At 33.9% G+C, this 6334-nt stretch overlaps 1 pseudogene; it reads left to right on the forward strand.

The window, feature by feature from the left end:
* The first annotated feature begins 303 nt into the window (after positions 1 to 303).
* On the forward strand, positions 304 to 5797 carry LOC149008527 (transcription termination factor MTEF18, mitochondrial-like; annotated as a pseudogene).
* Positions 5798 to 6334: the final 537 nt, after the last annotated feature.

Consider the following 6334-nt stretch of genomic DNA (forward strand, 5'->3'; position numbering starts at 1 on the left):
CGAGAGACTATTTTGACGGGTATAGGATCTGAACCCTATCAACGCTGAAGCTGACGTCAGCACTTTTGGGTTGTCAACCATGCAAAGGTAACGTCTCTTTACGCCTGAGAAGCGAAAAAACTGAACTCTTTTCACCTGAGGAGCGTACCCTACTTTCTTCTTACTCTCTCTCTACTTGGTTGTTCCTTCCTCTTCTTCTTTTACATCGCAACTCTTCTCTTTCTGTTCCGTTCTAGGCTTTCTCTGTTAGAGATTTGATTCATCTTCTGCTCCATCATCTTTGTTCAGAGCAATCAGATCAAAATGGCTTTCCAGGGATCAGGCAACCCTCCAGTGAACCCTCAATGGCAAAACCCTGGTGGTTGGAGTGCTTACTCCGGTGCCGGCCAACCTGATCAACCCTTCTTCCATCCTCAGCCACCACTTCCAACTTATGTAACTGGCGCCGGTGAATTCCGTCCTGTGGGTAACACCGGCGGCTCTGTGAGGCCTGCATGGACTCCTCAGATCGGGCAAAAGCGTGCTTTTCATTTTATTCATGGAGGTATACCAGATTAGTTCTACTCTTATGTGCTTGCTCTATATATATTCTCATTTCTATTTGTAATCTTTTGTGGTTTTCTGTATTAGCAGTGTTTTTAAGGTGGTTTAAGTTCAAATGGTTTTCTTATCCTTTTGGTTGCATGAGTTTTTCGGATCTGAATAAATCTTTCTTACTGTTTTAAGTGATCAGACTTGCATGATAGGTTTAATTTCTTGAGGTATGCCTGCAGATTAATTAATACTGTTATCTGCTTGTTATTCACATTCTGTCTGTCTTTTAAATTCAAATGGAGTATTTATTTATGGTTTTTATATATGGTACATGGCACTGATCTTAAGGATAACACTAACTAGTCATTCAAGTTCAAGATGATTTTCTTACATTTCTGGTTGGATGCTGAATAGATCTTTCTTACTGTTTTAAGTGATCAAACTTGTTTGTATGGTATGTTTCTTTAAGGTAGAGATCTGGAACATGCACGCATCTTTTATAAACTTCAGCTTAGGGCTATTCTAGTTCATCCTGCAAATGGTCCAGAACTAGGCCATTCTATCCAGATCTGCAAAACCCTTTTTTTTTTCATCATCAAAGAATTGGCCACTTGGTGATGACCAACGCCTCTTAGTGAAAATGTTAGGGTTTGATACTCCTTGGTGAGTTATCTAAGAATAGGGGTGTAAATGAATAACCTAAATGCACTTCCATATTAGCATTTGTTTCTCTTTAGAAGTATCCAAATTCGTCTGATTACTAATTAGACATTGATATAGTAATATCTTTTTCCAATTGATTATTATCTGTTTGATAAAAGTATCTTATTAAGTAACCAAAGGGGGTTGGTCCAAGTGGTAAGCAGCTTGGTCCGCTTAAGCAAGGTTCCGATCTGAAACCTTGTGGATGCAAAAAATCCTTATTGGGAGACTCACCCACCACAGCCAGGTGTGTGACCTGGGTCGAACACCGGATTAGTCAGGGCAAAGCCTTTGGAAACCGGGGTTGGCAAAAAAAAAAAAAAAGTATCTTATTAAGTTACTTATTTGGACTGGTTTTTTTATCTTTATAAATTTTTTTTACTTGAGATTGAGGTTCGAAAAGTCAGTCAAATTTCAAGTGTCAATGGCTGGCGAAACCACCGAAACCCTGAAATGTCGGCGATATTTCACCCACATTTAAAAGGGTTTAAAGGGGTTCATTCTCGTTGTTCGCTTGAGATTTTTGGGAGAGAGAGAGAGAGAGAAGACGATGTAGAGAGAGAGACGTAGAGAATAGAGAGGGGGAGAGAAAGAGAGATCTGCAGCAGGAGAGACCGAGAGAGAGAGAGAGAGAGATCAAAGATCGCAAAGATGAGAGACAACATGAGATTTAACGGCTTCTTCAAATCTCTGTCACCGTCATCCCCATGGTTTTCGTCATCGCCACGGCTTTCGTTCTGCAAAGAAAAAGAAAGAAAAGAGCACTCATCGTAGAGATATTTTAACATTTTTAGATGAGAGAGAGTAGTTGATGTGATATTTTCAAATTTTGAATTTTAAAACTTTTTTTATATTTTTGGAATTTATCGCGATATATCGATCTTTTGGCGATATATTGCGATATTTTGATTTATCATCGATTTTTAGAAAAAAATCGTATCGCTCTTCCATGTTGTGTCGTGTATTTCCAACATGGCAATATATTGCCTTGTGTCAAGGATATATCGCCGACAGTTTTATATCGTGCTTGAGAGATGTGAATATATATTTTTCTAAATTTTTTATTAAAATAAATAACAAAGTTGCTAAATTCTTAAATTTTAAACTTAGCTCTCACAAATAATAATGGTAAAGATAATAATAGATAGTCGGAAAAATTATATTCAATTTCTATTCATATCCATTTAGAAGAATCTATTTAGATAAATAACTATCCCAATATCATCCGAATCTGACTGAATCCTTCCGAAAATAGATATGATATTATCTGAATTCATCCAAATATAATAGGATACGGATATGAGATTATCAGTATCTAATCCAAATCCTATCCATTTACTCCCTTACTTTTAAGATATAGTCAAGATACAGCTAAACTGGCCTAGATTAATTTTATTGTTTTGTGTTTAGTATATATTTTCATTTTATTTATCTTTTTAAAATTAAAATGGAATCTTTTATGGTTTTCCTAGCAATAGCAGTGTTCTTAAGTTAGATTACACTAATTAGTCATCTTCTAACTTCAAAATGATTTCTTATGTTTCTGATTGCATTGGCTTGTTGGATTTGACTAACATTTTTTACTGTTTTAAGTGGTGACATCTAAAACATCTTTTACAAACTTCTGTCTATCCCATTCCATCTAATTCATTAAATGGAATAGGATAGGCTGAAGTTTGTAAAAGATGTTCTAAATCTCAGAACTTAAAACAGTAGAAAAGATAAATCAGATTCAACAAGCTAATGCAACCATAAGTATAAGAAACCATTTTGAACTTAGAAGATGACTAGTTAGTGTAATCTAGCTTAAAAGAACACTGCCATGTATTGTGAAAAAAGAAAAATAAAATGAGAATATATACTAAGCACATAACAATAAAATTAATCTAGGCCAGTTAGTTGTATCTTGATTATATCCTAAAGTAAGGGAGTAAATGGATAGGATTCGGATTAGATACTGATAATCCCATATCGTATCCTATTATATTTGGATGAATTTAGATAATGTCATATCTATTTTCGGACGGAATCAGCCGGATTTAGATGATATTGGGATAGTTATTTTTCTAAATAGATTCTTTTAAATGGGTATAAATACAAATTGAATATAATTTTTCGACTATCTGCCATTATCTTTACCATTATTATTTGTGAGAGCTAAGTTTAAAATTTAAGAATTTAGCAATTTTGTTATTTATTTTAATAAAAAATTTAGAAAAATATATATTCACATCTCTCAAGCATGATATAAAATGTCGGCAATATATCCTTGACACAAGGCGATATATTGCCATGTAGGAAAGACATGACACAAAATGGAAGAGCGATATGATTTTTCTAAAAATCGATGATAAATTGCTGAAATATCGCGATATATCGCCAAAAGGCCGATATATTGCAATAAATTCCGAAAATATAAAAAACTTTAAAATTCAAAATTTGAAAATATCGCATTAACTACTCTCTCTCTCATCTAAAAATGTTAAAATATCTCTGCGATGAGTGTTGTTTTCTTTAACAATAAAATGAGAATATATACTAAGCACATAACAATAAAATTAATCTAGGCCAGTTTAATTGTTCCTTAACTATATCCTCAAGTAGGGGAGTAAACGAATAGGATTCGGATTGGATAGTGGTAATACTATATCTGTATCCTATTATATTTGATGAATTCATATAATATCATATCTGTAAGTATGTCTATAAATGTAAATTCATTACAATTTTATCTACTCACTCTTTTGGTTTTCAATTCTCTTGACTCAGATATCCCACTTCCTAAGAAATAAATTTGAAAAGATAAAATATTAAATTTGACAATTATATCTCTCCATCTTCCAAGAAATAATCTTGGTAATCCATGAATGTCGTTGCAGTTTCAAGAAACTAAAAGTCACATTGAATCTCAGTAATTACCCAAACTTTGCCTCTAATGTATATTCTTAGAGGTAGCTCATTTGTCTACCATGCCTTCCCTAGGGTCATAGATTGCAAAGAAGCAAACACTCAAAGCTCCGATTGCAAGTTCGAACAGCCCAAATGTGTTCATGCCCGAAACTAAAGATCCCATTAAAGTTCTCTCCATCTCTTTCGATTCTTTGGGAACTATCAGACTTTTTTTTTTTTCTTCTTTACTTGGCTGAAAGCATTAGCAAGAACTCTGTTGTTTTCCTCTCTGATCTCATCTCAAAAGTTGAATTCTCAAGGTCTAATTGTTTCAAGAATTTACAGAAGTCCTTGAGGTACCATCCATCGACGAGATTGAGTTTTTCTTTGAGAGTATCGGCATAGATCCCTCGGAAATCAATAGTTTATTGTCAAGCCACGAGTTTTTCTTATCCAAAGATGGGAATATTTTGAAGGTCACCCATGTGCTTTCTGTTTTTGGGTTCTCCTGGAACGTGCTTGGAAATTGTATAAGGAGGGAATTTTGGTTGGCCAAATTGATGCGTTATTTGATGATTTGGATATGGTTTTTCTAGTCATGTGAGTGGAATGTGTATTCGTGGCATGATATTTGCAGGAAAATTAGGATTGTATATGTTCTTGGATGTGAGATGAGTAAGATGGGGGTACTCTTTGGCAGGGAACATAACGTTTTTCTTCATTACTCAGAGGAGTTTTTGGTATAGAAGGTGGAATTCTTTTGTCGATTTGGTGTGAATAAGGTGCATGTGGCTTTGTTGCTTCTCGAGAACCCTGATATTCTAACTATGACTTAAGAGAGCCCTATGATATCGGTGTTTGATTTTTTGAAACATACTGGATTGAGCTAAGAGCAATTGGATTCTATTGTTCATAAGTATCCACTACCCATATGTTTTGGGCAGGAACAAGTTGGGTAATTTGTCACATTTGATGAGAGCTAGCATTGGATCTTAATCATGGTTCTTAAACAAGATCATCAATGGGGAATGTCATCTATTAACTAATTGCATCACAAGTAATCCTGAAGAAGACTTGGATATTGAGTTTAAACATCAACTGGAGAGAATCCAAAATGCTTGGAATCACAAGTATAAGATCAAGAAATTGAACTTTTTACTTGTAATAGGGTTTGGAGAGAATGTCGCTACAATGAATGTCTTATCTTTATTGCATGGTTCAATGGAAGAATAGCAGGAGAGGTTTGATTGCCCCTTGCGACAAGGCAATGACTTCTACAAACTTTGTAAGATGATAATATTGAAGCTAGCTATCCTCAACCAGGATCTAGAAATGCTTGAACAACAGGTGAACTTCATCTGCAAGGAGGCAGGGAGCTCACTATAAGACCTTGAGATTTTCCCAGCTTGATTGTATTTTCATTTAAAGAATCGAATCAAGCCCAGGGTTAGATTCTATAGATAGTTTATAGAAAAGGGTGGGAATCCAACTGATTATTCCATTGCAAGCATTGTTGGCTCTTCCAAAAAAAAAATTTCTTTGTCGTTTTTATAGAGGTCACCCAGCTACTCCAAAACAATTCTTGATTTTCTCACCTAAAAGACCATCTGATAATGATCAAGGTGACACAATTTATGCCATCCCAGACGTGATTTTCAATAGCATTGATTAACAACAACAAACATGATAGCTACAAACTTCTATGAGAACCACCATTTTGTTTAACTATCTCTGTGTGAGCCAATTTATTATGGATTCATAATTTATAATGAAAGATCCAACCTCTCTATATTATAAGTAAAGGTAGGTCTACAATCGAAGAATAAGAAATAGCAAAAAAAAAAAAAAAAAGTTTCATATACATCTACAAAACTTTGTTCTTGCTTATGGTTTTTTCGGACCAAGACAACCTCTCTGATAAAAATTATATTCGAAAACACATTGCACGTGCGTGTACATGTGTGTCGTTACCATATATATATATATATATATATATATATATATATATATATATATATATATATATATATATATATATATATATATATATCTTTTTTTTCATGCATTTTTCTTGTATCCTAAACGTTTGTTTTGTTGTGAAGACCCCAACTATGATTATTACTAACTCCCTCGATCTTATTCATTTTTTATACTTTTTCTATGCTTTTATTTATTTATTTATTTATTTGAAAGTATGTAATATCTTGTA

The sequence above is a fragment of the Hakea prostrata genome, chromosome 8, assembly GCF_041222555.1.
Source record: "Hakea prostrata isolate BN-2017 chromosome 8, UWA_Hpros_2, whole genome shotgun sequence".
Lineage (NCBI taxonomy): Eukaryota > Viridiplantae > Streptophyta > Magnoliopsida > Proteales > Proteaceae > Hakea > Hakea prostrata.